Raw genomic sequence first — 22,307 nt, forward strand, 5'->3', positions numbered from 1 at the left:
AGAGTCTGGAGGAAGACTGGGGAGAAGGAAATGCCAAAATGCCTGAAGTCCAGTGTCAAGTACCCACAGTCAGTGATGGTCTGGGGTGCCATGTCAGCTGCTGGTGTTGGTCCACTGTGTTTTATCAAGGGCAGGGTCAATGCAGCTAGCTATCAGGAGATTTTGGAGCACTTCATGCTTCCATCTGCTGAAAAGCTTTATGGAGATGAAGATTTTGTTTTTCAGCACGACCTGGCACCTGCTCACAGTGCCAAAACCACTGGTAAATATGGTATTACTGGTGCTCAATTGGCCTGCAACTCTCCTGACCTGAACCCCATAGAGAATCTGTGGAATATTGTGAAGAGAAAGTTGAGAGACGCAAGACCCAACACTCTGGATGAGCTTAAGGCTTATCGAAGCATCCTGGGCCTCCATAACACCTCAGCAGTGCCACAGGCTGATTGCCTCCATGCCACGCCGCATTGAAGCAGTCATTTCTGCAAAAGGATTCCCGACCAAGTATTGAGTGCATAACTGAACATAATTATTTGAAGGTTGACTTTTTGTATTAAAAACACTTTTCTTTTATTGGTCGGATGAAATATGCTAATTTTTTGAGATGGGGATTTGGGGTTTTCATGAGCTTGTATGCCAAAATCATCAGTATTAAAACCAATAAAAGACCTGAAATATTTCAGTTGGTGTGCAATGAATCTAAAATATATGAAAGTTTATTTTTTATCATTACATTATGGAAAGATAATGAACTTATCACAATATGCTACATTTTTTTAGAAGGACCTGTACAATTGTAAACTGCAAAAAAAAAAAAAAGTTTTTTTTAAAAGTGATCATTTTTGTTATGTACATGCAATGATTTTCTGTTCTCTACATTTATAATTAGTAGTCACTTCTCTAAAGTAATGATCCAATTTATTTGAATTGCGATGTGATTGTATTAGAATTTAGACATGGACCAGAACAGATTAATAATCTAGTTTAATATATAATTGCAAAAATGAATGCAAGTTATGAAGTATGAATGGGTCTCAAGTATCAAACAAACATTGAAAGAGTTGCCTTTTAAACTGTTACAAAAATCAGTCAAGATAAAATTAATGAACTCTCCAAACTTTTATGAACTGTGGCCATCATCTATACTTTCTTACCTTGGGATTGGAGTGGGACACATTCCCATCTTCTGCAGAGCTGGAATCTGTGTCCATGTTGTGAAGGAAGGCAACCTGTAATCAGTCAAACATGACAAATATAAAAGGTCTTGAGAATTCTACACAAATTATATTATGCATATAATGCAATCCCCACTTAAACAAGGTGTCCCCATAAAGACAGTTAAAATACAGGTCAATGCATGTCCCCAGAAGGTATCAAATATCATCACTTGTTCGTTCTATCCTCAATTTACACATGAGCACAACAGCAGGAATAATAGCCTACAATTTGATGTTGGCCGAGCGTGAGTTGGGGGCAATTTCTTGTAATTCTCATCATGACATTACGATAAATAATCTTACTGTGGTTTTGTCTCTTACAAAGAGATCATTAGAGACATATTGGTTTAACGTTTAGACATTATACAGTTGTATGCAGAGCAGTACACAATCAAAATATTTCTTGGTGAGTCGTATACCTTTTAAATAGTGTTGTCACGGTACCCAAATTTCAGTATTTGATACCGATACCAGTGAAAATCCATGGTTCTCGGTACCGAAGCAAAACACAAAAATATGCCAATTAAAAAAATATATATATTAATAAAATAATAAAAATAAAACCAATGCCATCCTTTATACTTATTTACAATTGTGTTTAAAATTTTTCTACAGGTTATATAATTATGAAAAACAGTAAATAAGTTTCACCCAAATTTAATTTGTCTTTTAATTTATGAAATTTAAACATTTTATTTTTGGTAAATAAAGGGGATTTGCTATTAAAATTAAAACATGGAAGAAATATTGTGATTTATTTCTTAAAAAAATAAAGTTTTAACAGTAGTAGCAGTATCACATACATTTTACTAAATAATAGTAATATTTAGTAGCACAATGCCTTTATGTAAAAATTAACTTTTAGGCCTAATGAATGCATATTTGTCATTTTAACTGAACTTAAGACTGGTGGTGATGCTTAAGATATTTTTGGTCATTGAGGGTTTCTGTAAGAAAAATAGTAATAGATCATAATTATTATTAAAGGATAATTTTACTATCATACTAATGTATATACAATGCACTATGAATTGATGAGCTGCTGGGTTCATGAATATTAATCACGTTGTCTGCGTTCGGTCAAACTGATTTGCTGAAATCAAAACAGGGTCGGTGCTAGTTGAGCGTCAGCCAATGAAATTGCCATTTGCACATTAGCTCCACCCACTACCGGAGAAACCGGAGTGTCTTCTGCTTGTTCGAAAATGAATAATTGTAAATGAACTCCATTATTTTGACAGGAGAAGACAACAAAGAATAGTTTCCATATAGCGTGTCGATTCAGCGTGGTAAGACTCTCGCGCTCTCTCTCTTTGCATGTGTGAGAAACAGCGCTATCAGTAAAGCGACGGTGAGTCGTGCGCCTTCACACAGAGTTTACAGAGCATCAAATACAGGTGCGCTGTGCGTCCATTGAGATGAACTGAAAAGTTCAGATCGTTTGATGGAGAGAGAACTCTGAAGCTCAGATGCTGAAATTAATACAAGCGTCATGCGCTTCAGACTATGTAGTAAACAAACCTGCACGTCTCTGCCATTCATTGATTCACACAGAGACGCGCAGAACACAGATTTTTTTGCGGCTTAACATTTACAGATACTGGTCCATACGGAGATTTGATTTGATTTTACGCTAACTTTGACAAATTCCATGACTGTCCATATTAAAATGTAAGTTTCATTTTCATGACTGGATTTTGAGATTCCATCCTCGTTCTCTGCTTCACGGAAATCATAGCGCTGAACCGGGTTTGAACGAGACCTCGGTACTACCAATACTTAAAGAAACCTGGTAGTGTCACATTTTTAAAAATTTTGTACCGACTTGGTACCAAAGTACCGGGTCTTTTGACAACACTACTTTTAAACCCTGTCACAGTTAAATGTGATCTTCAGACCACAAACTTCCAAGAATAGGGAGTTAAAAAGGTAGATATTTTATGTAACCCTAATGGACAGACTTTGGACAGGCAAGTAATTAATGTTGTTACTTACAAATACACTCCGTTCTTTCCAGTGGTGGTACACATTCGCTGGTTGGAGATGCATGGTCAATTTCTGACCATACCTGTAATAAAAAATAATTATCATTTGAGGCTATGAAATTACAAAACAGATAAGGCACTTTATTGAGACTGAATAACAGTATTACAAAACAAAAACAAGGGGAAACAACACTTTTCCTTTTGCTAGAAATTATTAGGGCCAACATATTTTATTGTTTTTGCTCTGTACACAAGCACAGTGGATTTAAAATAAAGACCTGAGGTTATTACCAACTTCTGTTTAGAGAATGTTTCTATCCATCTTTTATGGACAGTGTATGAGGGTAGCCATTTTAAATACATGGTCTCCAAATTTCAGCGGACAAAGTAATTAGACGAACAATATTTTAGGATTTATAATGGTTTTTACTGACGGATGTACCCAATGAACTATATAGGAAAACTGCTACGGTGCACCTTATAGTTTGCAAAAAACAGTAGGAGGATCATAATAGTTTTTAGTTGTATAAATAAACAAAAATTGTATCAGCAAGAAATTACATACGAGTTCCAATGGTTATCCTTAAGAGGACTAGGATTCCATCCTCACTAAGCCAAAGTGTCCCCATAAGGACAGTTAAAATACAGGTCAATGTCCCCAAAAGCTATCATAAATACTCATTACTACCTATTAGGTTTAAGTGCCAACCAAACTTTCAGGATTGTTTAGAGGGCGTTTGTATCCATCGTTTGTGTTAAGTTGTTTAAAATGTAGAAACCGATATAATTATATTACAATTTGTCATTCATAAATGTAAATACGTATCGTAAATGTGCGCAAAAAATCCAGTATGCCCTAACAGGGTTGGGACAAAGCCTGTAATAATGCCATCCTCGCATCGTTCTGTCAAACACATTCTGATCAACATTGTTGCTGGGAAATAATTACTATAATATAATGTATAATGTGCAGCTCTGAAACTAAATGGTTATAAAAAAAACCTGTCTTATTACCTGTGTGTCTGTTGGTGAGGGTATCACAGAATCTTCTGCTGTTTAAGTGACTGGATGTGATTCTGGGCCCAGCTAAAAATCAAATAAAAAAATTCAATGCTACAGAAAGTGTAGAATGATTTTTTAACTAAAGTACATACAATTATAAAATCACTGTTGTTCCCTATCCCTTAAGCCTATTAATTACAAACAGTAATGTTTAAAATCTTTTCCATCAAATATATAAATAGCAGTAGGTAAATCTTATTTTCAATTCATGCAAATCCTGGTTTACCTTACCCTGGGTGTTCCCAGGCTGCCTTCCGCACAATTTGATTCATGCTGCTAAGGCAGCCTGGACACCATGGACTAAATTCTCCCCTGAAAAAGGGAACCAAATCACAGAACGGGGAGGGATCAGCAAGACAATGACTGCACGATGTGTCGTTTAAGCATCGATATCGCGATGTACGAATCCACGATAGTCACATTGCAGGATGTGCGATGTAGGCTGTCGTAGTTGATCCGTTATTCATTAACTGTACGGGCAGCTGCTCCCCGGCCCTTGACGAATGTGATTCGCAGATTAATTGCACAGTTTAACCATCATAGAGTGAAAGTTTATCATTGACAGGACTGAAAACCACATGCAAGTTTAACAGGGCATTTTCTCTCGGTCTTTCTCTCGCGAGCACGCGCGCACTCTCTCTCTCTCGCGCACTCTCTCGCTCTCGCGCACTCTCTCGCGCCCCTCTCTCAAGCTCTGTCTTGCTCCCTCTCCCCCGTGCATATTAATCAATTGACATGATGGTGTCGATGCTTAAATCATTTAAAATGAGAATGTAAGTGTGCTCACCCCATTTGTTTGTAAGAAAAAAATAATCGCAATATATAAAATCGCAGAAAAATAAAATATCACAATGTCATTTTTCCCAATATCGTGCAGCCCTAATAGGCGACACATTGAAGAAGTTTCTATGGATCCAACATGGCATCAGACACGAAATTACCTTTCGATTCAGCTTTAGATAGTGTTTTAAGTAGTTAAGAACAGAGTTTGTTTTGAAAAAAGAGCAACTGTTAAACAATTTCAGAAGCAAGCGCATTTGATAGACATTCGTAGCGCCCAATAAACTGCTCTGGGCATTCGTAAACCACGCCTCAAATACGAGAAAATGAACAGGTGGTACCCAGACCAAGTCTCGAATGAGAATTGGTCTGACGTTAGCCAGGCTAGGTTTACCTGCTGCATTTTTTAGAACAAAAAATATTTTACCCAAGTTCTGTCAACGTACAATAAAATGACTCACCATTTTATCCAAGTTTGCCAATTGCAGTAGGAGTAAGGTTCGCTGTCTTTGAAGAGCATTTCGCTTCTCAGCCGTAGATTCATACAGAGTTTCACACCGATTGTGGTGTTTTTAATTTGTCAATCCTGGCCTGCAACTGTTGAACCAAATATAACAATCAGTGTACCAGAAATTATAAAAAAAAAAAAAAAAAAAAAAAAAAAAAAAATGCAATACTATAAAAAAAGTTGATAATTTAATTTGGATTTAAGTAACCTGGAATGGTCCATTACTTCAGACAGACTGACACTAGGGATAAGATTTTCATGTTGAAAATGAATTTCTTTTGTTCTGTACACCAGTACTTTGAAACAATATAATGAAAATACATCACAAACCTTTTAAATGTAAATATGACAGGGTGCCCACAAATAAATGCAGGTTTGGAAACCAAACTTGTCTTTGTTACGGTCATGCAGTATGGATTAGTTATTCGACTAAAGTCCGAGTTATCAAGTCAGCCTCAAACCATCATGCTCATGCTACCAACATAAGCTATGTGTATTAATCTCTTTATAGTTTAAGTAATTACCTTACTCTACTTTATAGCACTGTTTTGATGAGAAACAAAAGTCTTTCCTGCTTGCATCAAAACATCATGTATCCACATTGTCTTTTGTGTAACTTCAAATTTAAAGTACAGAACATGAGAAATGCTTTAGTGTCCATACTTATGTGGGCCAATATTATGCTTGAAGTATTAATATAGCAACAAATCGATGTAGTAGTGACGTTTTTGGGCTATGCAAAAGTATAATTCAATGTTCATTTGACTTTGGAACCAGACACTGGAAACGTTGACAATCATGAATGCATAGTGCAGATCCACAGACTGACCCAGTCTGGGGCACTTATGCACTTACCTTCGAGCGCTCACTCTGCAAATTATCATCTGCAAGAACAACATCATTTGTTAGTCCTTATTTATACTTTTCACTTCCCTTACACAATAACTAATCAATCAGTCTAGAGTTTGAGACCTGCAACACTGATACGTGTGATGGGGTGGGGGGGCAGTTGCTTTTACCTGAGACGGGCATGTTGAACAGGGTGTCCGTGCCAGTGAAGTGTGTTTTGGGGGCTAGGAGAGGAAACCACACAGATGGCAACAAGTGAAATATAGTAAGAGGGCATTTACACTGAGAAAAACATGGGACATCCTTGCAGAGGAGGATAGGTATTAGGGCTGCACGATGTGTCGTTTAAGCATCGATATCGCGATGTACGAATCCACGATAGTCACATTGCAGGATGTGCGATGTAGGCTGTCGTAGTTGATCCGTTATTCATTAACTGTACGGGCAGCTGCTCCCCGGCCCTTGACGAATGTGATTCGCAGATTAATTGCACAGCTTAACCATCATAGAGTGAAAGTTTATCATTGACAGGACTGAAAACCACATGCAAGTTTAACAGGGCAGAGAGAGAGAGAGAGCGCGAGACAGAGAGACAGAGAGAGAGAGAGAGAGAGCGCGCTGCTGCTAGAGAGAGCGAGCGAGCGAGCGAGCGAGACAGAGAACATTAGAAGTACCATCAATGTTTATAGAAATGTACATGGATTTATTTTGCATGTAATTTTTTTCTTATGAATATATATGTATTTTTGTTTTGTTTGTTTATATTCTGATATGTACAATGCTTTGGCAATATGTACCTTTGTATGTCATGCCAATAAAGCAATATGAATTGAATCGAGAGAGAGAGAGACGTTTTCAAACAACACGAGCTCTGTCTTGCTCCCTCTCCCCCGCGCATATTAATCAATTGACACGTTGGTGTCTATGTTTAAATCATTTAAAATGAGAATGTAAGTGTGCTCACCCCATTTGTTTGTAAGAAAAAATATCGCAATATATATCGCAGAAAAATAAAATATCGCAATGTCATTTTTTCACAATATCGTGCAGCCCTAATAGGTATTGATCAGACAGCACCACTGCATTTATTCTGCATATGTGGTTCTAATCTTTGTAATATAGGCATGTAATACAATCATTTTTAATGGATGCATGAGTGCAACAAGTTAAATTTACTTTTTGCTACAACTTTATATGTTCTAATTGTGTGTACACAATGGGTCTCATTCATGAACCATGAGCAAAACGAATTTGTGTAAATCGCGAGTAAAGTGGTTCTGGCGTAAATTTTCGGATTCATTAAAACGTTCGTATTTTCCAAATGTTAGTTGGTACGAAATAAATCTACACCTGCTCCCAGCCACACGTAAATAGTGCGTTTAACGTCTGAACGTTTTGCTCATTAATACGGCTGCATTTTAATTCATAATCGGGTACATATCTACACAGCATTTTGAAAAAAATATTACATAAATTACATAAGGTTTTTCTTTTCACGTCGGGGACTGTTCGAATAACAGATGAAACTCCATTAACAGCATCTGTAATATGCTGCAAAGCTTCCTTTTTTTAGGACCTGATACGCCACTATATACGCTTGAAAATAAAACGTGGCGTTTTGAATGAACTTCTGATAATAAAACTTAAATTTCTGCAGCTGAGAAATTTTTATTTTTCCATTCACTTTTGAGAAGACATGTTGAAATCCTTCGTTTGGTGTCATAATATGATGCTCGTATATAGTTTAATATATATTAGTTTAATGGGCTGGATTTATGGTAATTGAGAATGAGCGTGTACGCGTGTCCCATTTACGACTGATTGGAATTCATTAACACACACATTTCACTATCACATCTGACGTTTACGAAGCTTTTGTGAATCAGGAGAAGAGTTTCAGGAAGTTCTCTTTACGCACAAATCACTCACATATTTACTCGTATATTTACGAATGTTTCATGAATGAGACCCAATGGGTGCATACAATAGATAAATCCAAAACAGAATCCACTGTGACATCGGAACTAATGCAATTCATTAAAACTATGGAAATAAAGGCATTTCCATAAATAAAAACCAGTTGGTGTAATCAAACCTGGCATAGGAAATGTATCTCATAAAAACAAATTGTTACTGCTAAGTAAACCAAGATAGAAACACATTCTACTACAGCTTTCTTGTTTGGAGTGTCTGCAACAAATTGCATGAAATATAAACTCTTATCCAGGTAGGTGGCATATTGGATATAGAAACAAAAAGGTAACTCACCTGTGCTCTCCATGGCCAGTTTGAGTCACGTTGTTGTAAGTCAGTTCTTCTCCAGGTGTAATATCTCGAATCGCGAAGAGACAAGTGTGGTTTCTTTACTTATGGTTTTCATTTTGCAAAAATAGGTCTTCTGTGGTTGTCATCAACAAGTCTCCCAAGAGAGGAGTCCTTTTCACATGCATCAATGCTGTATAGAAACATTTGTTTCATTAATATGTATTAGCACAGAGGTTCGACTATGAAGAAGCAGTATTTGATTAAATTATATGAGCAGGATATACCAATAAATACAATTCTATAAGCGACTATTGTATGGAATAGTGTATTTGTAAAAGCAAATTGGACAAATGACTCGCACCATGTTTTTTGCCTTTTCTGAAGGGCAGATAACGGTCAGTGCGAAGGTGCAGTGAAGGGCAGATAACGGTCACTGCGAAGGTGCAGTGAAGGGCAGATAACAGTCACTGCGAAGGTGCAGTGAAGGGCAGAAAACGTTCACTGCGAAGGTGCAGTGAAGGGCAGATAACGGTCACTGCGAAGGTGCAGTGAAGGGCAGATAACGGTCACTGCGAAGGTGCAGTGAAGGGCAGATAACAGTCACTGCGAAGGTGCAGTGAAGGGCAGAAAACGTTCACTGCGAAGGTGCAGTGAAGGGCAGATAACGGTCACTGCGAAGGTGCAGTGAAGGGCAGATAACCGTCAATGCGAAGGTGCAGTGAAGGGTAGATAACCGTCAATGCGAAGGTGCAGTGAAGGGCAGATAACGGTCACTGCGAAGGTGCAGTGAAGGGTAGATAACCGTCAATGCGAAGGTGCAGTGAAGGGCAGATAACGGTCACTGCGAAGGTGCAGTGAAGGGCAGATAGCGGTCACTGCGAAGGTGCAGTGAAGGGCAGATAGCGGTCACTGCGAAGGTGCACTGAAGGGTAGATAACTGTAACTGAAGTAGTATTGACAAAGGCACTAACATAAAGAGAACAACTCTAGATTTTAGACATGGCCCTTGCATTGTAAAGTTGCTACATAGCCACTTCATCTACTTACCACCATGTTTTACTCTTCCACTGAAAATCAAAAAGAAAAACCTTTGCAGACTCATTGTACTCAATAGTTTGGAGCTCTGCCTGCTGCTGTGACAGTAGTTTCCCTCGGTACTCCACAACAAAGTCACCTTTGAATATGAGTTCAGTGGCAAAAACACCTGGGGCCTGTTCTTCGTACGTAGCTAACTCAGTTAGCTGGATTTGATTGTTGACGATTTGGTCTGATCTTGGATCGTTTGGTTCTTCGAAGCTCATCCTGGAGCTGCTGTCATAGCAACAGGTCCGTTAGCTTAAACCTGCTCGGGAGCAGCTTATTTCATGTAAACAGGATTAGATTGCTTCTTTTCAACCAGAACTGATACTCAAAATATGTCTGCTACCACCGCTAGTTTATTACAAGAGTATCGTACTGATCCAGGGACAATAATTTAAAATAATAATCATTAAAAAAAATTTTTTTAATAATATAAAAATGCTGTGTAGTACATAACAGCCTGCTATAGACACAGCCAGTTTTACTCACTGAAATATTTGTCATCAAAGTATTATTCTTACACACATGCTATACAGATAATAGAGTCGTGCATTATTTTGAGTGATGACTGCTATTATTCGAGTGGCTTGATGGAGCGCAGGAGATGCAGATAACATGAGATTGACCCTTAAGAAACTTTCATTAATGCTGTCACGTAACAAATCTGTCCAAATATGAAATTAATAGTTAATTTCTACATTGAAATAAAAATGTAAAGACTAAACAACTATTTTAAATTGCGAATCTAAATAACTGGGAATCATGAAAAAAATTCTAATAAAATAAAAACATGTATCAATTATCTGTTTTATATATCTATTATAACATTTATGTAGCTTTGTTTGCTTGTCTGTTTCCTTATAAAAGTCCAGAAATTTGTCAAGTTTTTCGTCAGTTGTCGTTTTAAATTATATGACGTCATTACATTGCCGTCTTGCAATCGCTGCACTGCTGATCATGGTTCGAGTATCGATACATATCCCCTTTTAAGACAACACATGAACGCGCAATTATCTCAGATAACTCAATCCAGCGATACTAATCATACACAACAGGTGTGTTCGAAGAACCCAATTAGCCGGATCATGATTAGCACGATGATATCATCTTGGATGTGTCATTTGATCTCGGATATAATAAGCGACGTATGAAGAACTGGCCCCTGGTAGCTCAGTGGTAGAGTGCATGCTTTGGGTGTACGACTTCCTGGTTTCAAATCCCAGCGGCTCCCCAGGTCGCCGTTGCAAAGGAGATATTGTTCTCAATCGGCCTACCTGGTTAAATAAAAGGTAAAAAGAAAAGAAAAAAAAGGGTCTGTTTTTACAGGGAATAATCCCTGTCAAACCCTTAGATTACTGCAATCAGGCTGGGCACAGAAGCAAAAGTGCTTAAAGCACTGTGCTGAAGGACAAAATGGTTTATCAAATGTCTAAAAGCGGTTGAATTGTCAGTTCTAATATCCCAGTGTACTAGCAACCACCATTGTGCAGTGTGCTCTTGAGCAAGAGACTTGATCACTGAAGGCATTTTACTGATTCCAGCTAAATCATATTAAGGAGTTTAACATTTACCTTTAAAATTATTGATAAAACGCTGGAGACATGGTTTATCAATCCCCGCTTGGATATGGTACTCCGCATCCTGGATTGGTCCAAGTTCTTCTCTCCATGAGTGAAAACCTAAGTAGCAAGAGACATAAGTTTAAATGCAGTAAATAACCCATTGCCAATTGTATGACAAAGTAGTTAGTTCTTAGCCTGTCAGATATAACACAATAATAGTCTTTATATGGTATAATTGGGATTGTGTTGCCTACATTGTAGTCAAGCGTTTTCTTAAACTACCAGTGAAAATCAATGATTTCAAGCATTTAAAGATGTTTGAAGTTGTTCTACGACATAAAACACCTATACAGTAGGTCCATTATAATGTTTAAATAATTTAAATGAACATTCAGTTATTTAAAAATGGTCTAATTAGTTTTACTACGGATAATTAATGTAATGTAGTTACCCCTGATGGCAGCTTTTCTCCCGCCATACAACCTAACCACGCTGTAGTGCGGAAGTGCTATGACAACTGATCCTGTACTCTATTTAACTTGCTAATTGTCATAGTAGTCCATCCTAACATACAAGCTAACTACTGTAGTGTGCATATCATAAAAAACATACATTTATCGATTATCAATCACATTTGTGATTAAATTATACAACACGCAAAAAAATAATAATAAATAAATAAAAAAAATGTATGGCATGCATTAAGCTTCAATCGTGCCTAGCTAATAAGTCGGTTAGCTTGGTAGTGGTAGTTAGCTAAATAGTTTCCATTTACATTGCACATGTATAGGCGCGTTAGCAAACTAACGTTATCTAACATTATACTGACTAAACCCGACTCGACAGAAAACTGCAAAGTTAAAATTATCGCTAGCAAGGCCTGCTTTGTTATTAACATTCTCCATAATATATGGTAGTGGCATTTGTTATGCAGTTGGAACATGAATTACATTTGAAATTAAAGTGTTTAGCTTACCTTGGAGAACGAACACGCTGATTGCTGCTGCGTTTGCAGCTCCTGCTCCTCCAGTGAGTCACGTCACGAGATGCAATCATTAGCTCCAGACGCGCGCGCGGGTATAGGTGTGGGGGAGGGGTTGACCATGTGGGGACCCGGATAGTCTTAACCAGGACATACACCGGTCTCGAGTGTGTGTGTGTGTGAAGATGGAAAAACCCACAACAATCAACCAACATACGCTTTTGATATTGGTTAATTTATGTACCCTCCTTTATCCAACCGAAATGTAGGTCTCTACAGTTAAGCTCTGTATTATAAATAAAAAAGACAAAATATTTTGTCATGTTGATTAAAGAAACAATCACGTTAGTAAAATAAACTCCTGCCTGGCAATTCAAGTGTGAGGCAAGGGTTTTAAAGGAGGAACTGTAGGATGGAACACATTCGATTACAGATAATATGAAAGTTATTTTAAATTAATAACTGGAAAGAATATAGTTTTGCTTTAGAGTGGGCACCAGATGAAGTATCATATGGGATTGTTTGCAGTCATTTGAACTCAGTGTTGCAACTCCAAAACAGTGTCAACATGGCACTTTCAAAATAAGTGTTCCCCTCATTTATCTACAGTGAGGAGGAAAAGCATTTGATACACTGGGGATTGTGCAGGTTCCCACTTACAAACCACGTAAGAGCCTGTCATTTTTATCTTAGGTATACTCTTCTACTCTAATGACAGAATCTTAAATAACAATCCAGAAAATCACATTGTATATTTTAAAAAAATATATTTTTGCAGTTTATTGTTTATGACATAAGCATTTGATCACCTATCAACCAGTAAGAATTCCAGCTCTCACAGGAAGCCCTCCTTTTCTCCACTTTTTATTAACTGCACCGGTTTGAACTGTTACCTGTATAAAAGACACTTGTCCACATACTCATTCATGGGAGAAGGTCATGTGGTCTGATGAGATGAAAATAGAGCTTTTTGGTCTAAACTCTACTTGTTGTGTTTGGAGGAAGACTAAGGATGAGTGCAACCTCAAGAACACCATCCTAACTGTGAAGCATGGAGGTGGAAACATCATTCTTTATGGATGCTTTTCTGCAAAAGGGACAGGACGACTGCAGCGTATTGAGGGGAGGATGGATGGGGCCTCACACACAAAAGTGTCACTGCAGGAAGAAACCCCAAATTACACAAACATATAATTATAAAACATAGTTATATACCAGGGGTCTCCATCCTCCAACCAACCTTTTTGTGTGCGAGGGCTACCTCAAGGGATAAAATAATAGAAGGGATTTGTGTTTGTCATACTCAAATTTTATTATACATATAAAATGGTGGTGCTTTTTTACAAAATAATAAAATATCTTGATATTCTGGTTCAGACTTACAAGTGTTGAAAAAGAAATCAACAATTCCTGAAAAATTATGAAAATATTTATAGATTTTTTTTTTGTTGTTGTTGATTTTCTACAAACCTATTATGTATGCGTTATCAAAAACAGTAGCCCAAACATTTAGTATAAATATAAATGCAAAAATAAATAAATAAACTGTCATAACTTATTAAAAAACATTAGCATACTGCATTACATTTAATACATAGCCTATATAGCCGTTTTTTTTTTTTTATTACTTTCTGGACTCGGACTCGGCCTTTGGGAGCTCGGACTTGAGTCCAGCTTGGCCCCTTTTGGACTCGGACTCGGACTTGGACTTGATGTTTGTGGACTTGGTCTTGACTCGTGCTTGACAATACCACTGCTGATGACACTCAGCTCTTCCTCTCATTCCATCCTGATGATCCGACGGTAGCTATTCGCATCTCAGCTTGTCTAACTGACATTTCTTCCTGGATGATGGACCATCACCTTCAACTCAAACTTGCCAAGACAGAACTGCTTGTGATTCCAGCAAACCCATCGTTTCATCACAATTTTACCATCAAGTTAGGCACATCAACCATAACTCCTTCAAAAACAGCTAGAAGCCTTGGAGTTATGATTGATGATCAGCTGACTTTCTCAGACCACATTGCTAAAACTGTCCGATCCTGCAGATTTGCTTTATTCAACATCAAGAAGATCAAGCCCTTTCTTTGGGAACATGCTGCACAACTCCTTGTTCAAGCTCTTGTTCTGTGGCTGGACTATTGCAATGCTCTCTCTGCAGGTCTTCCAGCCAATTCTATCAAACCTTTACAATTAATCCAGAACGCGGCAGCAAGATTAATTTTTAATGAGCCAAAAAGAATACACGTCACACCTCTGTTTATCGATTTGCACTGGCTTCCAATAGCTGCTCGCATAAAATTCAAGGCATTGATGTTTGCCTACAAAACTACCACTGGCTCTGCACCCATTTACCTAAATTTGTTACTTCAGACTTATGTGCCCTCTAGAAGCTTGCGTTCTGCAAGTGAACGTTGCTTGATTGTGCCATCCCAAAGAAGCACAAAGTCACTTTTACGGACTTTTAAATTAAATGTTCCCTTCTGGTGGAATGACCTTCCCAATTCAATCCGAGCAGCTGAGTCCTTAGCCATCTTCAAGAATCGGCTTAAAACACATCTCTTCCATCTTTATTTGACCCTCTAACTTTAACACTCACTATTCTAATTCTAATCTTTAAAAAATCTAACTACCTTTCTGATCTTTTTGTATTCTATTTTCTTTTCATTTATTATGCAATTGTATATGTATAGTTTGCTCTATTCTTTCATTTTTTTATTCTATCTGTTTTCTTTTTATTTATTATATTAGTTAAAAACCCATCCTACGTGTACTGTATTAACCTAACTGAGACTTGTTATAGCACTTATATATCATAGCTCTTTTGTTTTTGATTGCTTCCACTGTCTTCATCTGTAAGTCGCTTTGGATAAAAGCGTCTGCTAAATGAATAAATGTAATGTAAATGTAATATAGGCCTACATGACTATATTAATATAACAGGATTTTCAATATGAACTTATACAGGTACATTTCTGCCAAAAAATGTTTGTTTTACTACAGTTAATTCATAAGTTGTGGAGTGAAATGTCTTCTGACTGGTTTGTTCTTGGAACAATGTTTCGCCTGTTTTTTTACGTCAATATGTTGAGAATATCAAACTTGAATCACATAGTCATCTGTGGGTTTTTAAGAGAAATAGAGAATTCTGCGCTAAATTGAGCTGCTTCTCAGTGGATCCTCCAAGGGGGCCCCCAACAGAACAGGAAAATCCCATTCATTTTCTCCCTAGGATATTTATTTTCAGACATAATGTCTAAAGTGTCAACAGTTGCTCGTGGCCTGATTGGAGGTAGCTCGCCAAGGGCCATTCACATATGGCGTCTTTTGCGCTCAAGTTCAAAATATTTTAGTGACCCACTCATTTTTTCCAGGTGCAACGAGTCAATATGAAGGATGGGGGTGCACCCAAACCACAGGTGTTTTTTTCTTCTCCGTAAATAAATCTTCTAGCAGAGCTACAGCAAACGTTTATCGGTAGTGGAAATCCATTAGCTAGGCTATTAAAACTTCTAGCAACGTAGCAACATAGCAACGACAGACGCCACGGGAAAATCGGACCGAATTTTACAGTTTTTTTTATTCACTTTGGTACTATTTTCACAAGCAAGGTGTACATTTTCACAACTCATATTACTAATATCACGACAGATCATCAAAAGTGCACTTTTTTCAAACATGTCAGCATATTTTCGATTGTTTTAGTACAATACACAAAACCACAAAGTATCCTTTTCACTACACAAAATAAGTGTTTCATCTTAATAAATGTTTCATTCACAGTAACCACCTTTCATAAATCTCTTACTGATCTTAATGGTTAATCACTGAACCGTTTGGTAAACCTATAGATTTTAAATTGGTTTGTCAGGAATATACAGTATATGGATTTTGAGAACTACAGAAATAAAAATGCGTGTTTGTATGAACATATAAATTATGTCCAAGTGCCTGGACAACCTGGAGGAAACATCTCCATGTGCGCAGCTATCTCTGAAGATGGTGTTGTAGGACGTAGGCCATTACTTGGCTCCTATAATGCTGCACATCTTATTGAGTTCCTCAATGAAATTGAACCAGCCTGTCAAGGTATAAAGGGGTCACCTATGTAACTGTGTTGGACAATGTCAGGTTCCACCACGCAGAGGTAGTTCAAGCATGGTTTCAGGCCCATCCCCGATTCATGACCCTCTACCTGCCTCCACATTCTCCCTTCCTCAACCCTATTGAGGAATGTTTTTCAGCATGGAGGTGGAAGGTCTATGATCGCCAACCCCTTGAGCGTGCTACCCTCCTTCAGGCCATGGATGATGCATGTGATGACATCAGTGTAGACCAATGTCAAGCATGCTCGCCAAAAGGCTTTTTCCAAGGTGCTTGAACAATGATAACATTCATTGTGATGTGGATGAGAATCTATGGCCAAATGCTCAAGACAGGCGTGATACAAATTAATGTAATGTGTGCACTAAATGTTATGTTTTCTTCTCCTTTAGTTAAATTTCATTATAGAAAATATACCTATGTTACAATTATATCAGAAAAATAAAAACTAATTTGCCCAAATTATTGTAGAGGATGTCTTCATTGATCCTTCACTTGATTACACATTGGATGGATATTTTGGAAATTATAGATTATTGTGACGAGTCAGCTGCCTCCTCCCTGATTATCACCGGCACCCCGTCCTAAATCGCCGCCCTTCACCAGGCTCCCGACTGGAGTGGGTGTGTGAGAGGAGGGGCGCTGGACGAGTCAGGGCTGGCGGCGTGTGATGGGGCACACCTGAAGGAAGTGGAGCCTCATTACCGCCGCTGTTTAAAAGCCCAACGCGCCTCTCCTCAGGAGACCGGTCTCTTCCCCGTGCATGCACACTGGTGTCCTCGTGGGTCCAGGAAGGGTGCGTTGAGGGACTCCCGCGCCACCAAGACGTGAGCTGCCGGACCCGCGATCCGGATGGGAACCGCACCCGTATACACGGCCGACGGGCCAGGATGCCGGGCCGTCCGTCCCCTACCAGCGCCGCGGCCGACGAGAGAGATGCGGCCGCTAGAGGAAGCCGCCGCCCCTCGCGCCCCGGACCAAGGAGGGGAGCGCGTGCGGCCGCCGGACTCCGCCCCTTACCTGGACCCTTCCTTGATGAACACTGCCTGACCCACACGAACCCCGCAGCACGACGAGGACACCAGATTCCCTGTTATTTTGGACACTTTCCCCCTTTTGGCCACTTTTATTCCCTTTGTTTTATGATTTCTGTTAATAAAAGCCTCTCCGAGGCCTGACGCCACGCCCACTGTGTCTGTCTTGTGCTCCTCCCGTGACACTGGTGGAGAATGCGGGCAAGGCGGAGCCTAGACAGCGCAGTTGGGAAACGTCTGGTGACGTCACTCCCTCTCGCTTGCAAACGTTCGTGAGAACCCAGACTGGGACGGAGGAAAACTGGGGACAGCCTCCCAGCCACACAAGGGGTAAGTGACTTTTCCATTGTCATTTTACCCTGTGGTTGGTTGAGACTGTCACTAAAACCCGGTTTCTCTGTCCCTGTTCTGGTGCGCTGCGAGAGGGAGGACCGCCCGGAGAGGAAGCCCCGCCCACTCCGACCGTTTGGAGCCTGGTTGAGGATGGTAGCACTCCCGTGTGGGCGGCGCCCTGATGACGGGGATGTCGCTTGGGAGGGGGAATGTGACGAGTCAGCTGCCTCCTCCCTGATTATCACCGGCACCCCGTCCTAAATCGCCGCCCTTCACCAGGCTCCCGACTGGAGTGGGTGTGTGAGAGGAGGGGCGCTGGACGAGTCAGGGCTGGCGGCGTGTGATGGGGCACACCTGAAGGAAGTGGAGCCTCATTACCGCCGCTGTTTAAAAGCCCAACGCGCCTCTCCTCAGGAGACCGGTCTCTTCCCCGTGCATGCACACTGGTGTCCTCGTGGGTCCAGGAAGGGTGCGTTGAGGGACTCCCGCGCCACCAAGACGTGAGCTGCCGGACCCGCGATCCGGATGGGAACCGCACCCGTATACACGGCCGACGGGCCAGGATGCCGGGCCGTCCGTCCCCTACCAGCGCCGCGGCCGACGAGAGAGATGCGGCCGCTAGAGGAAGCCGCCGCCCCTCGCGCCCCGGACCAAGGAGGGGAGCGCGTGCGGCCGCCGGACTCCGCCCCTTACCTGGACCCTTCCTTGATGAACACTGCCTGACCCACACGAACCCCGCAGCACGACGAGGACACCAGATTCCCTGTTATTTTGGACACTTTCCCCCTTTTGGCCACTTTTATTCCCTTTGTTTTATGATTTCTGTTAATAAAAGCCTCTCCGAGGCCTGACGCCACGCCCACTGTGTCTGTCTTGTGCTCCTCCCGTGACATTATGTAAATGTTGGGTAATGTACTAAATATATTGGCATATAAAAGTGTATTGCCTAATGTGAAAACTGTGTAATCTGTCTTTTATAGTACTGTAGCATATTAATTTCAGCACTTCTAAGGCCGATTTGAAACCAGTATCTTGCATTGTTTGCTGTTGGATGAACTGAATGTTAAAAGTACTAAACTGAAAGAAGATCATACTGTTGTGTTTCAGTGATTAAACCAAGTGTTCTCATTACATATTACAATAATCTTGTGTTTGAAACAATGATTATATGGAATGAAAACATGTGCAACTGAATGAAAGCATGAGATCCGGTTTTGAAAGAATGACTAGCTGTGTTACAAATGTGATCAGTTTGGATTTTTGTACTAAGAGTTTTGAAAATGTACACCTTATTTGTGAAAATAGTACCAAAGCGAATGAAAAAAAAACTGTACTTTTAATAATAAAAGATAAGCTATTGTGTATTGTAAATGTCAGTATTTTGTCTTTTTTGAATCATTCTTTTTATAAGAATGATTTAAAGACTGAAATATGCGAGGTTTATCTTTTTATAAAAACGTTTTTGTCAAAACTTTATTTGAACTTGTACATGTTAGTAGATAACATGTTGTAAGACACTTCATTCAAATTTGGCCATCATTTTAATGATACTATTTTAATGTTTATGCAAACAAAAAGTGCATATTGATGGTAAGTTTATTTGTTATTTGCTGGCTTTCGACATAAAACTTGGTGAATTGATTTTATTGTGTAGTATTAGTACTTTTTGAACAGGATTATGTGATAACAATGCTCATTTTGGTCACTATAATCATGAAAATACAGTTATGATGTACTATAAAATCAACAATAATTATGTGTTTTTACAGTATAATAATTTTTTTATATGTCAATTAAAGGTGACATATAGCCTTACAATAACTCGTTTAGGTCTAAAACAGTTGGCATAGTTGTTAATATGAGAGTTATGAGACATTATTAATGTTAGTTATTTTTTTTTTTATAGATTTAATTTTTGCATATAGCTCTCGGCCACTTTCATTTTTAAAAAGTAGCTAAAAAAGTTTGGAGACCCCTAAACCATCCAAGTTAGATTGACCATGAGCTACGAGGCTGAGAAACGAAAGTTTCTGCTCCCATAAAAGCCACAAAGTATAAAAATCAACCTTGTTATTTGCGATCTTCTGGAGAAATACTACACTACCCATAATTCTAAGCAAAATAACTTGAGTCGCGCCGCGGTTACCATGGTGACGTATACCGGCCCCGCGAACGGTGATCTGAAGTAAATAAATACCGGTAGTTTATATGTTTATACTGTGCCTTTTTTCCGTAAGTTTAAAAGGACGGACGTTCTGGACTTTTCCAGAACGCACAGATTGTCAGTCCGTCCCTGTTGACATCAAACGATAGTTTGGACATTATCTTCACTGACAACATGTCTAAGGTAGGATAACAATAATTACATAATATACGTTGTTTCATAGCTTTATCATTACTTTGTATTGGGCGCTATACAAATGGGTGGGGTTACTGCGTTGCGTGGACAGGCTGTACCTACTGTAATCACGTGTGCTATCTTGTTAGCTAGCCTAAAGCTATCAGCAACACGATCTACTAACATGATACTAACATAACATGAATTACAACATGGGTTTCTGATTTCATGAATAGTAATTGACTATGTTTAGCAGGTGTTTGTTTTTCAACGTTTTGGTAAAACAATTTGATATTTTATGGCTGCTTGTAGAACAAGATCTAAACATCATACTAGGCTATAACATACAAAGTGTCTGAAAATTATATTAATTTTTATAGTCGAAGCGTACGATAGTCTATATTCATCATACTTTATTAATTTACTAGAATACATGGTTGATATCCATCAAAAGCTGAGCAGTTAACTTGAGATAACTTCCTTGTGTCCAAGATATGTAGCATTTATTGATATGTAATATCTGGCAATTATTTAGTATGCACAATGCTGTACCAGGACCGAGCCATAGGGGGAAACACGTCTTCTTAGTTTCCCGCCATACATGTAAATATGAGGCGGAGATTTATTAAATATGCACACTGCAGTACCAAGACCCGGCTCAGGGGGCAAATCCGAACACACACCCTCACACTCCAACACTGGTAAAACCACCTTCTGGGGTCACAAGTAAGGAGCTAAGAAATTTGCACAGGCTATATTAGCATGCTATTTCCTATCAGTTCCAATGGGCATCCTTATGGGGACACAGATTTTGTCCCCAGTTGGTCATCGTGTCCCCACATGGAAGGTAAAAAAACACATCCATGTCCCCAAGAGGTAGCAAAAACACACCCACACACGCACGCACGCACACACACACACACGCACACACGCACGCACGCACACACACACACACACACACACACACACGCACACACGCACGCACGCACACACACACACACACACACACACACACACACAGGTTTACTAAATGGGGACTTTACAAAGACGTAATAATTTTTATACTGTACAGAATGTATAATCCATCACACTATACAAACCCTACATCTAACCCTACCCCTTAAAATAATCGTTCTGCATTTTATAATTACACAGAGAGTATTGGCCAATACATAAATAGTATCGTTTTTACAAATGAGGAAATTACAGCTTTCCCAACATAGAAAGTTTTGTCAAGTTTATCTCACTTCCGGGTAAAAAGCCCCAAAATTGGATTAAGCACACATATATTGTATTTCTTGAGAAAATTCCTAATGTTTGTTTGAATGTAACATTAATTCTCCCCATGTTTTGACAGTCTCCATTGTGCTTCTTTCTTTGAATGAACACACTGCAGAGGTTAGTGATAATGTTGATGATGATTGATATTTATGAACTGCTAAAAACAAGAAGATTTGGAAGATAACAAGTTCTTTTGCAGGAGATTGACTGTAACAACCCCAAACATGAGGATATCAACAAGATGAAGGGCAAGAACAAAGACATCCACACTATCTGCACTACAATAGATAGACCAGAGGAATCATCAATCTACTCAACAGCAGATAAACCAGAAGATTCAGTGATCTACTCAACAGCAGATAAACCAGAAGATTCAGTGATCTACTCAACAGCAGATAAACCAGAAGATTCAGTGATCTACTCAACAGCAGATAAACCAGAAGATTCAGTGATCTACTCAACAGCAGATAAACCAGAAGATTCATCAATCTACTCAACAGCAGATAAACCAGAAGATTCAGTGATCTACTCAACAGCTGATAAACCAGAAGATTCAATGATCTACTCAACAGCAGATAAACCAGACGATTCAATGATCTACTCAACAGCAGAATGTCCCAAAGATTCAATGATCTTCTCAACAGCAGATAGACCAGACGATTCAATGATCTACTCAAAAGCAGAATGTCCCAAAGATTCAATGATCTACTCAACAGCAGATAAACCAGAAGATTCAGTGATCTACTCAACAGCAGATAAACCAGACGATTCAGTGATCTACTCAACAGCAGATAAACCAGAAGATTCAATGATCTACTCAACAGCAGATAAACCAGAAGATTCAATGATCTACTCAACAGCAGATAAACCAGACGATTCAATGATCTACTCAACAGCAGATAAACCAGAAGATTCAGTGATCTACTC

General features: G+C 39.2%; 1 long non-coding RNA gene across 1 annotated transcript; it reads right to left on the bottom strand.

Moving 5' to 3' along the window:
- Positions 1 to 817: 817 nt before the first annotated feature.
- Positions 818 to 13,838, bottom strand: LOC113082907 (uncharacterized). Its single transcript, XR_003282976.1, has 9 exons — positions 12,282 to 13,838; positions 11,315 to 11,422; positions 8,667 to 8,853; positions 6,569 to 6,622; positions 6,405 to 6,433; positions 5,503 to 5,638; positions 4,214 to 4,285; positions 3,210 to 3,282; positions 818 to 1,226 (listed from the first exon to the last, which is right to left on the bottom strand). It is a non-coding gene; the product is annotated as an uncharacterized LOC113082907 (long non-coding RNA).
- Positions 13,839 to 22,307: the final 8,469 nt, after the last annotated feature.

Source organism: Carassius auratus, unplaced genomic scaffold (assembly GCF_003368295.1).
Source record: "Carassius auratus strain Wakin unplaced genomic scaffold, ASM336829v1 scaf_tig00037141, whole genome shotgun sequence".
NCBI lineage: Eukaryota > Metazoa > Chordata > Actinopteri > Cypriniformes > Cyprinidae > Carassius > Carassius auratus.